Source organism: Thamnophis elegans, chromosome 6 (genome assembly GCF_009769535.1).
Source record: "Thamnophis elegans isolate rThaEle1 chromosome 6, rThaEle1.pri, whole genome shotgun sequence".
Taxonomy (NCBI): Eukaryota; Metazoa; Chordata; class Lepidosauria; order Squamata; family Colubridae; genus Thamnophis; species Thamnophis elegans.
The window spans coordinates 50,481,846-50,502,561 of NC_045546.1; the positions used below are offsets into that span (position 1 = coordinate 50,481,846).

Here is a 20,716-nt window from a genome sequence, read left to right on the forward strand (position 1 = left end):
TTTGAGGTACATTGGTTCAAAAATTATTGCCCTGTGATGCAGCAGTTTGCCCAGTTAAAGGTTATAGGAACAATAGTTCTAGTAGTATGCTAGGCAACCCATGACCCACTTGAGTCATCATTTTACAGATATTTCCTTACCAGATTCCTCAATGCTTTCAACAATTGCAAAGCATCTAATGTTGTGGAAATGTTCTTAAAAATTTAAGAGAGAGAGATATTCAGAGATGTATCTGCCTTGAAAGTAACTCATGTTGAACTGTACAGCACAGTCAAACATGAGGAGTTAACCAAGGGGAAATGTTTTATGACATTTCATATTATGTCATAAAATGCTTTATGATAATTTTATGTCATACATTTACTAAATTTCAATACCAAAAGACTCATGGGTCCCAGATTTCGGACACATTCTATAAATTAGCCCTTGCTTTAAAAGGTTTTACCCTGTGGTGCACTGTTTCACGCAAATTGGTTTTTCTTATTACATATAGTGGCTGTTTGTTTTCTGTATGGATTCTGTGGCATTTGACCACAGAATCTTGAATCATGAAGGGGATGAACAGGAGAAATAATGGACAACATATAGACTTCAACCATTAAAAGACAAAGAAAGGTAAATAAAACCTACATACCATACAAAAGAGACCATCAACAAGCTAAAAAAGGAAGAAACAGACCAAAACACCTTCCACCATCAATTAACATCCAGTTGAGCAGAGATTCATACCAAGATTAACACCAGACCAACAATCAATGCCCCAATCAAGGAACTGCCCAGCAAGCTAACAATAAGCAGCTCAATCAAAGAATCATTAAGACCACTCTCACCAACATTGAAAGGACAAGCCACTATAATATAAATCGAGAGCAAACCCCATTTCCTACTAGCACTGATGATGTTACTTAGTTTGGGTAATGAAACACCTGCAAGAAAGCAATCAAACTCATAGAGCACCCTCATACAGACCAACTACTTATTTGAAAAGACATTAAAAAACCAGAATCTGATAATGTGTCCAAATAATATATTTCCAAACTCACAGAAGAAAATGAGATAATACTGTAGATAATCTTTTCCACCATTGAATTGATATGTCCATTCTACTTTTACTACAATCTTATAATGGTTGTCAACAGAAAATATGCATAAAAATTTTCTCAGAAAAAGAATGTACATGTTTTGACAGTGATTATTTTTCTTTTACAATTACTTTGCTCTAATGTGTCCTAAATATAAAAGGAAGAAGCAATGATTTATTTGTGTGTCCTTTTATATTTCAAAATATGTCAAAAACATAAATATTTCATACTTGGCTATTTCCAACTCAGTAGAATTTATCATCTAACAAGCAAACATTTTATTTATATTGATTAGATTATGGGATATGTCTGGTAGAAATAATGTAATCATAACAGCACTTTGTCCAGAATATTTCCCAGTATCCTCAAATACATGAGACAAATAAATTGACTTTGTTAGTTGGTTTGAAATAAATATAATAATACAACCATCCCCAATCTGGTGCTCTCAATTGTTTTTTGGGAGTACAACTTCCAAAATTCCATGTTATCATAAGACTTGGTCATATTGGTTGGAAATTCTAAAAACTGCTATCACAAATGAAGAGCCGAGGTGGTGCAGTGGTTAAATGCAGCACTGCAGGCTACTTCAGCTGACTGCAGTTCTGCAGTTCAGCTGTTCAAATCTCACCGGCTCAGGGTTGACTCAGCCTTCCATCCTTCCGAGGTGGGTAAAATGAGGACCCGGATTGTTGTTGGGGGCAATATGCTGACTCTGTAAACCGCTTAGAGAGGGCTGAAAGCCCTATGAAGCGGTATATAAGTCTAACTGCTATTACTATTGCTACTGCTAAATTATATAGAAGATGCAGACAGTAGAAGATTGTTCCAGCAGAAGAAACTTAGTTGTGACCGCATATAACTTTTTACTTCAGAAGCACAAGAACTGAACTCAAATAAGAATATTTCAGAATGATTGCCCTCTATCAAAAGCAGTGAACCAGGGAAAAGACCTTTGAAAGAAATGGAAAATGCTTCTACTTCCATCAAGGCTTAGTCTCATCACAGGTCATGGGATCTATTGAAGCTCAAGGGAGATCTGCTTCATTTATGTCCAAATAATTGCAACCCTGACAAATGCTAGCGATGGGTTACTGTGAAACTTTCCTGGAAGCATTTTTCTACTGAATTAAAAAAAAAAGATCATAGAGAAAATAATGAATCGTGATCCATTACTTTAAGTCATAATAGTGACTCATCAGCAAAATGATCTTTTTTTTTAAGATGGATACTTCGATAACACCTTGAGTCTTAACATAAAGAAAAACTGTATCTGAAAAACTGGCCTCTATTAATTGTAAGAGTCCAGGGTTCTGTAGGGGCTTTTACTGTTTTAAATTGCAAAGGAACAAAATGCCCATACATTTCAATTTATAAATAAATGTAAATGAGAGTTTATCATGTATGTATATCTATATCTATATCAAATTATCTCTTTCAATATCTATCTATCTCTCTATCTACCTACCTACCTACCTACCTACCTATCTATCTATCTACACATACACACATACAGTAAATCTATTTATAAATAAATATAAATGAAAGTTTTCTGTGTGTATCTATATCTATAACATTATCTCTATCAATCTATATCTATCTATACACACACACACGGTAAATCTATTTATAAATAAATATAAATGAAATTAACATGACATTTAGGAATTTACATATATAATAAGAAAGTGTTATTTATTATTGCTGTTTGGGAATACAGTAATTGCAATTTTGATAGCCCATGTTAGCAGAATGGCAGATAGGGGAGGAAGAGATATATACTTTCTGCCTGTACCAGTCATTTGAGGAAAAAAAGGTAAGGTCATTTGAAGGGAAATAATCTATGCCAACTCTAATGAGAAAGAGGTCAGCTGAAAGAAGCAATTATTCTCTCTTGATAAATGTGTAAAATACGTTCCTAAGTGAAGAAAAATTTTCTTTCAAAGATTTCAGGTCATTATCAGCCTAGGACTGAATGCCTGTGTGGGGCGGGGGGAAGGCCTATAAAGAGGACTTTGGTATAATTCATAAAAGCACAAGCAAATACAGTATAATCAGAAATCTCTAAGATGCCCTACCTGATGCCTGTTAAGCCCTGTATACTAACTCAGGTTGATAGAGTTCAAATTCAAGTTTAAAAGACTTTGCCTTTACAGAGAGGTTTAATAACTTCAAAAGTGCATGTAATCCAGATTCATAACAATATGTCTCTCTATTTTATAGAACATGATAGAAAATCATCATATTGGTTCTAGTAGTCACCAGAAGAGTTTTCCAAATATATGGTAAAATTTAATATAGCCCTTGACTACAGACCACAATTGAGACTGGAACTTCCATTGCTAAGTAATGCTGTCATTAAGTGAGTCATCATGTGTCTGTGCTCAACATTTTTTGTCAATGTCGTTAAGCAAATAATCACAGTCATTATAATGCTGCAGCCATCATAAATTTCATGCCAGTTGCCAAGCACCCAAATTGTGATCACATGATTGTAGGGACACTATGACAATCATAAGTGCATAAGGTCATAAATCTATTCATGTGATCACTTTCCTTAGGGCCATTGTAACTTCAAATAGACAGATGGTGGTAAACTGAGGATTACCATATTTTTGGTAATTTTTTGGAGTATGACGCACCCTTTTCCCTCAAAAAAGAGGCTGAAAATCTGGGTGCGTCTTTTACACTGAATACAACATTTTTGCCTCCTGAAACCCCGCCCCTTCACCAAAATGGCTGTGCATAGCCTTTAGGAAGCTTTCAGGGTGCTCCTGGATGTTGGGGAGGGTAGAAATGAGTGAAAAACGGGCCATTTTTTGCTCATTTTTGCCCCCCCCCAGCCCCCAGGAGCACTCTATAAGCCTCCTAAAGGTTATGCATGCCCTTTTTTTGACAAAAAACATTTTTTGCTCATTTTTGAAGGTGCCCGTCCCCCCAGGAGCACTCTGCAAACCTCCTAAAGGCTATTCATGCTCCTTTGGTGGGGGGAAACAGCCCCATTTTCGCAAAAAATGGGCCGTTTTTGGTAGGTCTGCAGAATGTGAATTTTTTAATTTGCCTCTTCAAAATCTTGATGTGTCTTATACTTTGAAAAATATGGTACCTTTATATATTGCTCAGGCTGCATGAATTACTATATAATCTGGTTTTGTCAAAGACTGAATGCTGTTCCATTTATATCTTACCTTGTGCCCAAAAAGCTGCATTTATATTCTTTGTTCCAGTAGGCAAGGGATTTGACTCACCAATGTTTAATTCATGAACACGTATCTTCTGAATGTAACTTCATTGTGTAAAAGGAACAAAAGGAGTCACCTCATGAAATCTCTGCTTCTGTAGCAATGGGATAGCAAATGAAATTATCACCACTAATGGATACTCAGCTCTAACTATTTACTACCAAAAACAGTATTTTGCCAGAAACACAGAGCAGTAGTTCATTGAGGCCAAGAAAACAAAACATTATTTCTATTTCTGTTCTAAAGCAAAGAAGGCTAAACTGCTGTGCTACAAATCAGACAAATAGCTGTCAGTTTTGTAGACTGTTACTTCCCATTCTGTCCTGTTTCATATTACTGTTCCACCCTTCATTTCACATTAATAGACATATCCATCCCTGAGAAATAAATGCATTCCAGATACATTTATCTTGCTTTGTATATATTAAAAATGCTTATAGGAATGATTGCACTGATGCCAGGAAATTCAGCACTTTTGTTTGCCCTTTGGACCTTGATCCAATTGGCAAACAACAAAACTATTGCACTAGAGCAGCTTTTGCCTAATCATTAGCTGTTTAACACCCTTCAACACAAGGAGAAGGTAGACCAAAATTAGATTTGGTCAGCTACTGACAAATAGAAAAAATACAAAGGATGAATCAAAAAACAGCTTTCTATCTGCTACATGAAAAAAGGAACTTATCTTTCCTAAGGTTTCCTGAACAGTAGCCATGTTCTTTTTATTATATTTATCAACAGCAGAAACAGTCTTCAGCACTGCAGTATTTTTAATCTGATACATGGAATATAATCCAACTGTGGAAAATGATCCAGGCAATTTATTCACTAATAAACTGGTCAATCTTTCAGGTGCTCTCACTGTTTCTACCAGTGAATATTATGAAGGTAAAAGCACTAAATTCTTATCCCATAGAATATTCATAAAGATACAGATGACATCCAAATATTGAAAACTTACCTTTGTTTACAATGTTTACACAGTTTAGTAATCCTAGCTCCTTCCAATTTCTATTTTGAATATAGGCTGCAGTACTGAATCCAGTTACTTCTCAAAGTCTGCTTGAAGCTACTGCAATTACAACTGTGTGAAAAAGTCCTGCATGCTTTCAGTTTTAAGCTGTATTTACATATTTAATCAACTTTTTACTCTTACAAAGCATGCAAAATTAGTACCTCAATGAAAAATTTTGTAGTCAGATTGAGATGCATAATTTTTATTAATATAAACAAAGGGTTTTTTAAGGTTTTGTGTGAGTTTATGTGCTAAAACAAACACAACTTGAATTTTCGAGGATGTTAGGATTGAAAATAGCCAATCATCAGCGAGCTTTGGCTGACCAATCAAAATGCACAGAGGCTAAATCTATGAGCCAATCAATGTTGTCATACTCTCTGACTATAAATAGGCATGAAAAGCATCGAGATATTAAATTTAGCTCTGGCTGTGGGCAAGGATGAAGGCTTTTGCTTTCACCAGTACTGAGCAGTGGCATCACATCATTGTGCTTTATGAAGAAGATTACTCCTGTACATAAATAGCCAAGAGAGTGAAATTCCATCACACCACAGAGAACAGAGTGGTTGAAAAATATGAAATAACTGGTTCAGTTGATGACAGGCTCCGCTCTGGAAGACCAAGAAAGTCAACAAAACCACAAAATCGGGCTCTGCAATGCATTTTGATGGCTGACAGGAAGCTCACCTCATCTCAGATTACAAGAATTTGGGGTGAAACATAATGTAAAAGTGTGCACAAGCACAGTGTGTTGCAGATTGGTTGCCAGAGGGCTCAAAGTCTGCAGGGCTTGAAGTTAACCTGTGCTCACAGATGCCCACTGCTTTCATTGATGTGCATGGGCCAAGAGCGTTCTGACCCCCCTCTTTGCTCGTTCACAGACAACAGTCAGACAGAACTTCAAAGGAAATATCTTTATCAGTCCTGGCTCAAGTAGGCTGTGAGCCCAAAATAAATGTAGATAAAGTCTCTGGCAAAAAGTTACACAGCAAAAGCAAAAACAAAAAGCTCTTACAGCAAACCAGGTTTACAGAAAGCAAATCACTTATCCAAATGCCTATTTGAATCTCGAAACTGAACTCACGAACAAACAAACGATGAACCACGAACGATGAACGACATTGACTTCTGCAACTAAGGCGTGGCACCATCCGTCTTTTATCTGCAGAAGACGACCCTAACAAGCAACAGCTGCTCATTATTCCTGCATCCCGACGCAACTCACAGCAAGCTTCTGCTAAGTCACAACAAAGAGGTATGCCAAGTGGACCAACGAACAGTGGGCCAAGATCATCTTCAGTGATGAGAGCAATTTCTACTTGACTGAGAATCAGTGCAATAAGTATGTTAGAAGATTTCCAGCTGAAGAATTTAGGCCATACTATACATACTAGGCCTGAATCTATCTGTGAAGCATCCATTGCACATGATGATCTGGGGCTGTATTGCTGCTTCTGGTATTGTCGGATACAAATCGTGCAGGGAATCATGAATTCCAAGCAGTATGTCCTGGAAAAGACCATGCTTCCTTCAGCTCAGATACTTGTAGGGAAGGACTTTTACTTCCAGGATGACAGTGCTCCTTGTCATGAACCAAGTCTGTCCAGCAGTGGATGAAGAAGCATGGTGTTCGACTCCTGGATTGGCCAGTTCAGAGCCTGGATTTGAACTCAATTGAGAACTTGTGGGGCAAGATTGGTTACAAAATAAGCAAGAAGCATCCAAAGGCTAAGCAGGAGCTGATTGAATCCATTATTGGAGCCCGAATCACATTGTCACCAAAGATCACGTGCAAACGCTTATACAGTCTGTGCTGAAGCGATGCTGCCTGGTGATAAGCAATAAGGGATGGCCAATTTCATATTAGTAACCATGTTTGGTTACCTAAACGATCCTTTTCAGGGCCACAAACAATAAAAATGTTAATAAAACATTAGTATCGGCCTTAGTAATTGCAACACATATGCCACCGGGTATGCATCAGTTAATCTGTTTTCATAGTCATTGTAAGTATGCAAGAAAATCCACAATCCCCATCCAAACCGCGCCACATTGCAAAAACTTATGCTTTTCACTTAAAAACCACCAGCATTTATTTAAATATAACAATATTTGCATAGCAGTTAGCATAAAATATCAAAAATCAATGGCCTATCCAAAAAAATGTCATAAACTGTAAACCATAGAGCATGCAGGACTTTTTCACACAGCTGTAAGTTATGTAAACCACTATGCATAGGATAAGATAGAAACATAGAAAATCGATGGCAGAAAAATTTAGTGGTCCGCTGAGTCTGCTCTTTGAGGGTTTTGGGGTTTTTTTATTTTCTTTTTAATTAAATAATTATTATTTTAATTTTGATTTTGGTTGGATGAGGGACATATGCTTATCCCAAGTTCATTTAAACTCAGTTATTGATGATTGACTCACTACCTCTACTGGAAGTTGATTTCAAGCTTTCACTACTCTTTCTAGGAAATAATACTTTCTAGCATTACTTTTGAAGTTCCCTCCTGATAATTTGAGGTAATGCTTTCATCTTCTTGATTTTTTGCTAACTAGGATGATGGGCTATTTAGGGTGGTTAAGATGCTCTATAAAATATATGCTGTATAGATATAGAACAATTTTCATATGGAGTAGGATAAATTTTCTGATTGCTTTGTTTATTGTATTGGAATGAGTTTTAACTTTCACAGCTTTAGAAACCAGAAGACTGTAAATTCTAGTCCCATGTTAGTCATAAAGCCAGCTGGTAACCTGAAATCAGTCACTTTCTGTCATTCCTAGGAAGAAAGCAATGGCAATCCACATCTGAAAAACTTTGTCAAGGAAAACTGCAAGGACTTTTCCAGGGAGTCTCCAAGAATCAGACATTCAGATTGAACGATGGAATAGATAATTCCCTACTCCCATATCCCATTAACTTTGTTTGCAAAATATGAATCCTACAGTCATAATCACAAGAAAATTAATCCATGGTGGTTTCATTGATCAGCATAAATCATAAAACATACTTGTGTTGTGTGCTGTATCTTTTATTTCTGCAGTCTAATGTTTTATATCACAACAGCACTTCTCTGGATAGCGGCTGCTTTAGATACAGAATATCTTTTATGTCTGGGGTGCCACTTCATACATCATAGTCTATTATTTTTCCCCCTTTTTTTCTGAGTAACATTAGGTTGTATTTGTGGTACAGAATTTTGTACAGAAGGTCCATAAATTTAAAAAAAACAACCATCAAATTATCTGTAGATCTCCTCCTCCAAATCTTAAAATATTAAAGCCAAAATAATGTTGCTCTTCTAAAAAAGCAAAATCCTAAACATCCCTCAAAACATGAAATAGAGTGCCAACAGTATGTGACTTTAAGGGTTTAACTACGCCTTAATGTTATGAGCTTCCTAACACTTTTTCAGCAATATCCATGCCATAATAGCATCAGTATGCTCTTTCAGCTGTGTGCGTACTGCAGCCATTCCAAATCCTGAAATCTGCACAATGAGCGGTGCACAGAACTGATCCTAATTCATGTAAGGAATACATTTGGGTATTTATGGTAGAAATTAATGGAGTGGAACGATGAACAGTCTAGAACCAAGCCAATATATCAAGTTGAGTATGATATTTTTATCTGAAGTATGAAAAAACATGGATACATTGCTTTTCTTAGGCAACCCCAGGCTGATCATCACTGAGAGAAATATCTAATTGGGAGAGTATCTTTGAACAATAGACACAATACATTTATTACTCAACTTCAGCAAGAAGCTGAGATAGTCCTTGAAATTCTAAAATCCCTGGCTCATGTATACGAAGTGTTGTGAGATCTTTTTTTCAGTTTTGTGGGATTCTTTTAAAAGAAGAGTGATTTTCATCTTATGAAGAATATTGTGGTTAATAATTTGAGGAGGATAAGAAAAGAAATGTTGGCTCCCTCCTGGGCAAGTCACAGATCTTTGGGGGTTAAAGGGTAAGAGCACTAAGGAAGACAGCCAAACAGGAAAATGGCCAGCTAGGAAATAGAATGCTCTGCAGAAAACAGAACACTGTCAGGTGATGTAAATCCCACTGTGTTTAATGGGTTTGCTTAATGGCTGTGTTCATGCATGTGTATCCATAGTTGACCTAACAATGGTTTATTCACTGACCTTCAGACAACATACTGAGCTAATCTTAAGGGCTGAAGTTAAACTACAAACAATTGGTTAAATTGTACATCAATGTTTGGTAAATGTGTGTAAGATTTAATATCAATATGCTTAAGTTTCAACTTAAGCTTTACAGATATAAATGTAATACAACAAAGGGAATGGTTTATTCCTTATACCTTTATTTCTTTAACCGACTTGAATCTGGATACCAATATGTGATTTGTTCCATGATGCTTGCAAAGATGATTCTTTAGACTCTGACTTCTGTCTATCATTCCAGAGTATCAACAGAGTTTAGTTTAGGGTTGGTGTGAAGATGTGTATAATGTTTGTTAGACAATGCCTTTCATGAAGCATGTAGCAAATGTTAGTAATAACCTACACACACCCAAAAAATAAATGTTATAAATATGCCTAGATAAATCTAGATGGAAGTTCATACTTTCGAACAAAGTTCCAAATACATGGTTAACTCATGGATGGTTTAATGAAAAATTATAGAAGTAGCATTACTGACCACTACAAGAATAACTTGATTTTAAAATGTGAATTGCTTGATTATCTGAAGAAGAAAATGTACTCCAGTTTTTTTATGGTGCCTGATTATAAGGGGAAAAGAAAAGATAGCATAGTTTTTTGAGAGTTTCATCAAAGAAGAATCAGAGGATGAGAGCCCAGGCTCTTGGAGCTCCCACTTGATGAAAATAAAGCACTAAAGAGAAAAGAAAAAGATATCAGAGAGGCTATGTCAACAAATTGATCATTTCAATTGCAGGAAGTCACAAGGCCAAGGTTTCATCTAGCAGTCTTGTGGTGAATTAGGAATGAAGCAGAAGAGCTATTGTTAAGAGTAACCTAGAAACAAAATATATCATTTTTCAGAGTTGGACTTTTTAATTTAGAGCCAAGGTGGCGCAGTGGTTAAATGCAGCACTGCAGGCTACTGCTAGATCAGCAGGTCAGCGGTTCAAATCTCACCGGCTCAGGGTTGACTCAGCCTTCCATCCTTCCGAGGTGGGTAAAATGAGGACCCAGATTGTTGGGGGCAATATGCTGACTCTCTGTAAACCGCTTAGAGAGGCCTGAAAGGCCTATGAAGCGGTATATAAGTCTACTGCTATTGCTATTGCTATTACACATGCATGCCTTCTCAAAAGTAAGTCTTATTGAGTTTAGTGGGGATTCTCTCCAGATAAATGTGCCTTGAATTGTCTTTCGAATGAGAAATTCCTATCTGTACATTTAGGAAATTATAGTGGGAAAAGGGTGGCCAATTATTATGTATCTGGCTCCTGGCAGCTAATCTAGATTTCAACTCTGATGCTAAAATTTCTGACAATTCATTTATTCAGCCAGCTACAGTATCACAAGCCAGTGGTTCTAAATAGGAGAACCATTTTATTATCTGGTGAGAAAAAATTCATGATTATCTTTCATCTTCTTCAGCAACAACTTTGGTTTGTTGGTGTGTGCTTAACTGTTAGGAAGTACACAAATATTTTCTTGGCACAGGTTCACAAATATCCCAGTTAAGCAGCATTTGCTATATTTTAGGCTTTAAAAAAACATTTTATTATATTACTTAGCAACTTTTTGGGAATATGTAATATTTATTTATCATCATTTTGCTAGCTTCAATAACCTTTTAGTATGACAACTCCAATTTCTCAGTGGGATGGAGATCCAATAATCCATTCTGAAAAATATTACCATAGATTATTGTTGTTAGTTGCAAAGTCATGTCCAACCCATCACAACCACATGGACAATGTTCCTCCAGGCCTTCCTGTTCTCTACCATCCTCTGGAGTCCATTTAAGCTCACATCAACTGCTTCAGTGACTCCATCCATCCACCTCATTCTCTGTCGTCCCGTTCTTCTTTTGCCATCAGTCTTTCCCAGCATTAGGCTCTTTTTCAGTGAGTCCTTCCTTCTCATTAGGTGGCCAAAGTATTTGAGTTTCATCTTCAGGATCTGACCTTCTAAAGAGCAGTCAGGGCTGATCTCCTCTAGGACTGACCGGTTTGATCGCCTTGCAGTCCAAGGCAGGAGTCTTCACCAGCACCATAGTTCAAAGGCCTCAATTCTTTGGTGCTCAGCCTTTCTTATGGTCCAACTTTCACAGCCATACATTGCAAATGGGAAAACCATAGTCTTGACTATACACACATTTGTTGGCAGGGTGATCTCTCTGCTTTTTAGTACTGTCTAGATTTGCCATAGCTTTCCTTCCCAGGAGCAAGCGTCTTTTAATTTCTTGGCTGAAGTTCCTATGTGTAGTGATCCTAGAGACCAGGAAAATAAAGCAAAGCTTTCAAAATGTAACTTTACCATAGAATTTCATTTCATAATATTAGTTATTAAACTGGGAGATGTAAATGGTAACTGTAGTGTCATACATCTCAGAGTAAAAGGCTAGCCTTCAGCCAGCTTTATTCACCAAAATGACTGGAAAGGGTTACCTATTAAATGCTCAGTGTTTAGAAGATGAAATTTAATAGCTAAAAGCCAGTCCTACCATTATGAAGTATGAGTCACCATGTTCAAACATCCAAGTTTAATGCCATGAAAGAGGAATGGCATTCATTGAACGTTATATTTCTGTGGGATTTTATGATTTTGGATGAGAGGTCTCAGAGGACACAAGTTGTTTGGTCCTGGCTGTGTTTCTGAGCTTTATGAGGTCATAGAGACATTATTATGAGGCAATGATGACAGGCAGATGGACTTTGACAAAAAAAAAGTTAAAGGAGAATGGACAGGAAGAATTAAAACTATTTGAATTACATTGCTATTAGTCAAAACAGATACAGAGAGAGAAGAAAAGAGAGGGAATGTAATCTGAAGTGAGCTAAGGAAAACCCAACAAAGTAAAAGGAAGATACAGGAAAATAGAGTTGAAATGTCAAATAATACATTTTGTGGCATAAAGAAGAAAATATAATTTCTGAAATGCTGCATAAATGGTGGCAGGGAAAAAAAGGCAACACTGTGGCCTTGAAGGGGCTGTTGAGTAAGAACATGTTAAAGAGCAATTCATGCAAAAGGTGGGCTGATCTGTGTTTAGCAGAAGAATCCTTCTTCCATATGCTTATGGGTTGAGAGGAAATAGACAATTTTCCCTAACACCTCTCCATTTTTTAATCTGATGTTTCCCTTTTATAAATGTATTCCTTCCCCTTAATCTCTCTAGGAGGCAATACAAGATAGCTTTGATTGATTGATTGGTTGGTTGGTTGGTTGGTTTTTTAAAATTCCCAGATGCTATCTCTTTTTTATTCCCTACCATTATAATAACAATAACAATGCAACATTTAAGATGCTTGAGCTTCCCACCATCCAACACAGAGGACTTCTGCAGATGGAGTACATCTGGCATATAATGTCCCTTCAGTGACTTCTTAAAGGATAGTGGTCTGCTTCCTCAGTCCTTTGGATTTTGTCAGCAGTATTATTGATACTCCAACTATCCATCTGTTTGTCCAGCAGCAGGATAACTCTCTGAAAATTAAAAAGAGTGGGATCAAAGAAACAACAAAGATTGGCGTTGAAAATGGGCCATATCCTGACTGGAAATGGAGGGGAGGAAATCCCAGTGCATCCCTATTGGAAGAGCAATTGGGCAGTAGTTTGAAACATGCTAACTCTTCCATGCTACTCCTTTTCCTTCCTAGCCATGGGACCCTAAGAGACACTAATATTAGGGACTTCAGAATTATTCAGAAACCATGTTTTTCATGCTTTCCCTATCTTGTTTAAAAGAAACAAGAACTTTATAGATGTAATCAATGGCTGATGAAGGTCCGCAGTGATGGATATATTTTTTTATTTTTTTTCTTATCATACAGTTCTGATGAGCCAACATTTTAGACCTTTTCTTGCCTGAAATATTTAGAAAGTTTTAATTGGACAGAATAGGTGCCTTAATCTTTGAACTTTACCTATGGAGACCTTAGAATCCTCAAACATATTATCCAGTGTTTCCTAGGATTGTAGGATTGGTAGGACAAATGTTAAGGTATCCTTCCCTAATTACTTTGACAATATCCTGAAATTATAGTCATGTCCCCTTGAATCTCTTATGATAGCATTCTGGCTGAGGAGATAACCCAGATCGCAATGGAGAGGTTGTAATCATGGGTGACTTTGACATGCTCGACATTAATTGGAATTTTTCAACTACACTTACAAACAGAAAAAGGAATATGTTAGAGGCATTAAAAGGTGCCTCTGTAAAACAGTTAGTAAAATACTCATCAAGGAGGGCCCATATTCTAGGTTTAGTTTTGACAAATGGAGATATGGCTACCAGAAGTTGAGGTGAGGAAAAATGTAGGCTTAGTGATGACCAATGCCTTTGATTTGACATTAAAATTAAAACTGACATAACCTATACTAAAACTAAAGTTTTAGACTTCAAACAGTTTTACCAAAACGGGGGAGTATTTAAAACATAAACTTGAAGGGTGGCATAAGGTGACAAGAGTCAGTTCTCAATGGATGCTGATAAAATCTGCCATTATTAAAAGCAAAAAAAAGAAACCACTCAAAGCAGATGTAGATAGGATGTAAAGGAGCAAAAAATTACATATAGCAAATATGAGAACAGCAGAAACAAAGTAATTGAAACTTAGAACCAACTTCCTTGGAAGGTAGTGGGTTAACCATTAGTAACTGACTGTAAGTATGCTTGAGATAAACACATGTTTATCATCCAACAAAAATTAAATTAAATAAAAATAAAATAAAAAATAATAATTATTAAAATAATATATAAACTTGGGTCTTTTTTGCTGTCAGTTTTCTGTGTCTGGAAACTGGAGAAAGAGTTTCTGTTTCTCCAAACTAAATAATTAAAAAATATAGGTCCTTCTTCCAAGAAAATTATTTGTCTCTTCTCCACAGAAAACAAATTTTCATTATATAAATATTCTGAACATCATAAGGAGTCCTTCTGTGTAACATATACAAGATTGTATTGTCAAATAACTTGTTCTATACATACACATTTAAAACCATGGAAAATTTCAGTAAACAATCTATATGTGTTTTTATTGTTTATATATTTTAATTCATTGTTCATTTTATCATTATGTATTGCTGCCCAACTCTCAATTGCAACTCGAGATAGGATTAAAAATCAAAAGCTCCTCTGTAAGGAAGACAGGCTGTTAATAAGATGATGACAGATGATAAATATAGATTAGATAGATAGATGACAGATAATAGATGTAGATGATACATAGGTAGGTAGGTAGGTAGGTAGGTAGGTAGGTAGGTAGGTAGCAGTGACGTGCAGTGAGGGTTACCGTTGGTGAGGCAAGAGCGCAACAGCGGTGAGAGCAACGTCCCGCCGCTGTGTCCGACAGGCGTCTCGGGTTTATGGTGGACATAAACACGAAACGTCTGTTGGACACAGTGGCGGGGGTGTTGCTTCTCACCGCTGCCACACTCTGCCGCCTCACCCCCCATGCCTCCTCCGTCCCTGCCTCAGGACTTTCCAAAAGACTCGGACCACTGAAAGTCAGTGTCTGTCTTTCTACGGAGAAAGGCACGTGGAAATCCACAATTGCAACCCGACATGTGCTACCAGCGGAGCAAAGACTCCGGGGAGCTTTTCCACCTTCCCCGACTGAGCTGGGGGAAAAAACTATGCGAAGAAATCGAAGGTGTTTCTCCACCGCCACCGGAGCATCACGCCCCACTGACCCGGGCATGCTGACCTCCCTCCCCTTTAGCTCCATTTCCCCGCGCCCTCACCTTGCACGTCCGGACGAACCAGGCATGTGGGTCTCCGACTTAAGGGCCCGGGAGGGGGATCGAGCAGAGAAATTCCCGGACTGCAGTCCTCAAGACGCGGACCCATCCTCATGGATTAGGTGACGTGACCAGGGCAAAGGGCTTGACCGTCGCCACTCTGGCCATGGCGGTTGGGCAGAGGCCCAGGGTTCAACCCTTTGGGATTCCCCATAGCCTCGTCGGAATGGAGCGCTAACCTCGAAGCTGACCCTGGGTGCCGCCGAGGAGCAGCAGAGCCAGGAGCAGCAGCTGCCACCTGCAGGCATGGCTGCCCATTTCCCTGTGATATGGCTGGAGCAGCTCCACAGGTGGAAGGGCGGGGAGTCTCAGGCTCCGGAGATGCCTTTTGTTGCCGCTTTCTACTCTGCTCTGCCGTGCCCGCCCCTTCTTGTCACCTGCCCTTATCTCTGCCACCCTCTGCAGTACGTGAGCCTTCCAGCCCTTGGCAAGCCGCAGGTCCAGCAGAAACCATTCCCACGAGGATGGGGTCCTTCCCTGGGGCTTGGGTGCTCCGGGGTGTAATCCAGCTTGGCTGCCATTCAGCGAAACGTGTCCTGATTTGTGGCCGGGTGGCATGCCAGGACATGTTTCGCTGAATGGCAGCCGAGTCGGCATGGCTTTAAAAAATAAATAAAATAAAATAAAATATAAAAAATGAAAAATAAAAAATAAAAATAAATGTGCCAGCCCGCGCACCAGCAGAGGCAGGTAAAACACACACACACCAACTACCACACACCACACACATAATAAAAACCAATTACAATTACTTACATTACAAATAAATTGAATTCCTCCCCCCCGCCCCCTCCCTCTGACCCACATACCTTCCAGCTGCGTCAAAAATGCTAGATTTGGTCTAGCCAGGACCAGGCAGGCTAGACTAGTTGCTGCTAGAGTCACCACGTGGATGACTCTGCTTAAACGTTTTAATAAAGCCTCTAAACAAAGTGCCCTCTGCAGGAGGAGGCGGGAGAATCACGTGCCTCATTTGCATATGGGATTCTTTGCTTTTTAACCCTTGGTTAACTCTTAAAAGGTGAAAAATTCCTTATGCAAAGGAGGCCCCGAGTTCTCTCACCTCCCCCTACAGTTAGCATTAAGCAGACACCAAGCCACTATGACTTGGAATCTGGTAGCAACTACCTTGGCTTTAATTATTTTAAAAAATTCTTTAAAATTCTTTCCTTTTCCTGAGGAGACTGGTGAGGCCCCGCCTCCGCTGCCTCTAGTGACTGCACATCCCTGGTAGGTAGGTAGGTAGGTAGGTAGATAGGTAGGTAGGTAGGTAGGTAGGTAGATAGATAGATAGATAGATAGATAGATAGATAGATAGATAGATAGATAGATAGATAGATGATAGGTAGATAGACAGCTAGGTAGATAGGTAGATAGGTAGATAGACAGATAGACAGATAGACAGACAGATAGATAAATAGATAAATGTTTGTGAGAGAGAGAGGGGGGAGAGAGAGGGAGAGAGAGTTTTAAACATGAAAAATGTAATAGCACTGCTCAAATCAGTCACTTTCCATGTTTTAATGAGCTTAGTTTTTCTCAAAAGTTTCCTTGATCTTTTTTGAATATCTCCATTTTCATATGTCTCCCTTCCCCTCTTTCCAAGCAAGAGGTAAGGTTGACAGTGAGACCTTGGTGCTGGGAATCCTTTGAATACTTGCCACAACATCATTTTCTGCCATAGTGTGAAACGGGTGGGTTCCGGCAGGCACTACTGCTGGTTTGCTTGTGTGCATGTACGCTTGCTTGATGCACAGTGTGATTAAAATAGTTCTGTGCATGCACAGAGCCCAAAAACAAGATGGCAGCATCTGCAGCGGTGCGCAGAGAATCAATTGGGGAGGCATGGCAGATCTGGGTCACTGCTGGTTCCAGCGACCCAGGCTGCCAAACCACTACCAGTTCAGCTGAACCAGGCCGAACTGGTAAGAACCCATCACTGGTGTGAAAGCTAGTTGTTCTGAACCAGGAGGCATGGAAAATAGTTCCTATTCATCCTATTTTGAAAAGGAATTTCTGGAAAAAGCTTCATATTTCCTTTCTTATTTCCAAGCAAGAGGTTTTATGCCAAACTATTTCAATATAATTGAAATATTCCAGTTGTGGCCATCACAGCACATGTCAAGAACTCTCCCCTCACATTTATACGGCATGTGCCTGCATGTGTCAACATGGTATACAATAGCTGCAGACTCCATGTGATCTAGAAATCTAGATTCAGATTTAAATGGAAGATTTACATGTATTTGTCAGGGCCGCTTTCCTGCAGGGAAGGATGACATGTCACAAACATCAGCCAGGAGGCAAAATAGCCATTGGTTTATTTGTTGAAGCAAACAGTAATTAGAAGTTCTGAACTCAGCAATGCTTCTTATTTAAACCGATAAATTCACTGCCATTGATCGGTTTGAGATGTAGCTCCCCTTTACTATTTTGCATTTAATGGTAAATCATGCATAACATGGGGCTCATCTGTATGCTACATTCCTTTCCCTCCCTCATTCTCTCTTCCTCTCTCACACAAACACATACATATTCAAGTACCTCTTTAGGTAAGATTTTCATCTTAATATCATACATAGTCAGCTTCCTGTGTCTGAAGGAAATATATATGTTAATACTACTCCTCATTGAGTACTTTGTTTAGACTTGGAAAATAGCAACAGTGGGTGATGAGTTTGTTATTCTTTCCACAAATATTGCAGCAGATGGCTGACATTCTACACAATCTAGGTGTGTACAAGTGATGAATGGGAGCAGTGAAATGGCACATGCATTTTTTTCTTAGTGGAGCATTCCCTAAAACAGCTACTCCAGAAAAGGAATAGCATTTCAGCAATTGCAAAATCAGTCATTAAGCATGCAACTATAGGTGGTCATGCCAGATAGAATATCTTAACTCAAGCCATTCAATGAAAACCAATCCAGGCTATGTCATGATTTCCAAGGACAACTTAATAGAAGTTAAGTTAGGCACGAGGAATTGAATACTGCATTAGCAATTCTAGCTATGTAACGCCCACATTTGCAGTGATTTGGCAAACCAGCCCTCAGATTTGTACCCAAGATTAGAATGTCACTGGATTTGAAAGCAAATACAATTAGCTTACATTTGAAAATTATTGGTGCATTTTAGAATCACAACTGACAATGTATTAGGACATCAGTAGCTTAACATAAAATTGTATCACTTTTGACCCACTTTTTAGACTTTTTTGTCACTGTTTTGCTAGATAGATAACAGCACCTAGCCAAATCTACTTAATCTTAAAACCATAAAAAGTTCAGATTTGATCAGAACCTGGATGGGAGGTAACCATAAAATCCATATTCTAGAGTGAAAAAGACAAACAACAACGACAACATCCCAGAAGGAAAAGGCAGTAGCAAACTATTTCTAGATTGCCAAGAGAACAATACAAACATGACCATGAAGTCATGAACTGTCAGGCTTGACTAAAAGCAGACTTGTTTACCTACCTTTCAATGTCACCATTACAGAATGATGTTGCAGAAGGAAGTAAGAATGAATATTGTACAGTGGGTCAGTTTATAAATAAAAGGTAAAGGTTCCCCTCGGACATATGTGCTAGTTGTTCCCGATGGGCGATGCTCATCTCCTTTTTAAAGCTGAAGAGCCAGCGCTGTCCGAAGTGTCTCTATGGTTATGTGGTCGGCATAACTAAATGCCGAAGATGCACGGAACACTGTTATCTTCCCACCAAGGGTGGTTCCTATTTTTTTACTTGCATTTTTACATGCTTTCAAACTGTTAGGTTGGCAGAAGCTGGGACAAGTAACAGGAGCTCACGCCATTATGTGGAACTAGGGATTTGAACGTTTGAACTGCCGACCTTTCTGATCAACAAGCTCAGAGTCTTTGCCACTGAGCCACAACGTCCCTCACTATTTAGTTTATAAATAGTAATGGATTTATTTGTGGTTTCTTTTTAGATTGTATGAAGTTTTCACTTTTTATAAAATGGTAATTGATTTTGTATGGTCCTTCTGAAACCATCAATGAAATGGAGTAAGCAATATAAGTTTATTAATGAACAAGCTAACTTTGATTGCTGATATAAATAATAAAAAATTGGAAATTATTAAATTTTGACCTGATTCATGTTTACTGGAGGAGGCCATAAATAATGCTTTGAGTAGAGATCTGCTAGTGTTACCATTCTAAACATTATTATGCATTTATTTGTTTGTTTCTTCCTCATTTCAGATAATCCTTGTCTTATGACCATTTGTTTAACAACCATTCAAAGTTACAGCACTGAAAAAAGTGATTTTTCAACCACAGCTTGCACTTATAATTGTCAGAGAGTCCACAAGTTCATATGGTCACCACTTGTGACCTTCCCAATTGACTTCCAACAATCAAAGTCAGTAGGGGAAATTGGATTCATTCAACAACCAAAGTGATTCAGTTAACAACTGTGGCAAAAAGATCATAAAATTGTATACGTAATTATATGTAACAATATGTAACAACTATATTCTGAAAAAAGGCAGTTTGACAAAGCATAAGAGACAATAGCTGAAACTAAATTTGTACAAAAATAATAATAAATAAAAAACTTATCAAAAATAACTTTTTGATTTCAGTTAGAACTTTACATTATACAAGTCTTGGTATATTTAATCAGCTTCTAATATATTTTCCAATAGCATGTTATTTTGTACTGAAGGCGAATCAATTTTCTTAAAACCAGAATTCTGCCAGACTCTGATATTAACAAAAGCACAGGTGAACTTCTTTATTTATTGTTACAGCTAGGATTCAAAAACATGAAAATTGCCCTAATAAACTTAAATTTCTATTTCTATTAATCCATCCCTCATAACTTACAATAAATTGTTGCTGCTCTTTTAAATCGAATGAAGTTTCAAAAATTCAGATGAAAAATAAAGCTCCCACTTGGATGAATAAATTGGCTGTTTCAAACTGATCTGTGAAACAAAGATTGTTCTTGTTCATAAATACAAATACACTAAAGGACTACTTCCAGCAGTTCACAAACATACTATATGGCTTGTCTGGTGTTGTTTCAGTCTTACATGAGCCAAGACAAATATTGTTTGTTCAACAAATCAAGGACAGTACCCCTTCTTCCAGCTGTTGCAACCAAACTCCGTCGCAGAAGGATTTATTCTGTGCCTGGAGAGAATGAGGGGCTGTCCAGCACGGAAATAAATAAGACTAAGCTGTTTATTCAGAGCAGAACAATAGATATAAATGTTAATCCTTTACATCCTCCTAATCTGAGAGGAATTTTATTCTGAGTCAATATGCATAAAGTTGGAGAAATGAATCATTTGTATTTAAAAAATAATTTCAAAGGAATTATTGTGTTATCTTAGCAACTCTAAACATAGTCAACATATTATAGTCA

The 20,716-nt window shown here is 37.9% G+C and overlaps 1 long non-coding RNA gene across 1 annotated transcript; it reads right to left on the reverse strand.

Annotated features, from left to right (window-relative positions):
* Window positions 1-11,704: 11,704 nt before the first annotated feature.
* On the reverse strand, window positions 11,705-20,452 carry LOC116510031. The gene is made up of 2 exons (XR_004255599.1): window positions 20,173-20,452; window positions 11,705-11,785 (listed from the first exon to the last, which is right to left on the reverse strand). It is a non-coding gene; the product is annotated as an uncharacterized LOC116510031 (long non-coding RNA).
* Window positions 20,453-20,716: the final 264 nt, after the last annotated feature.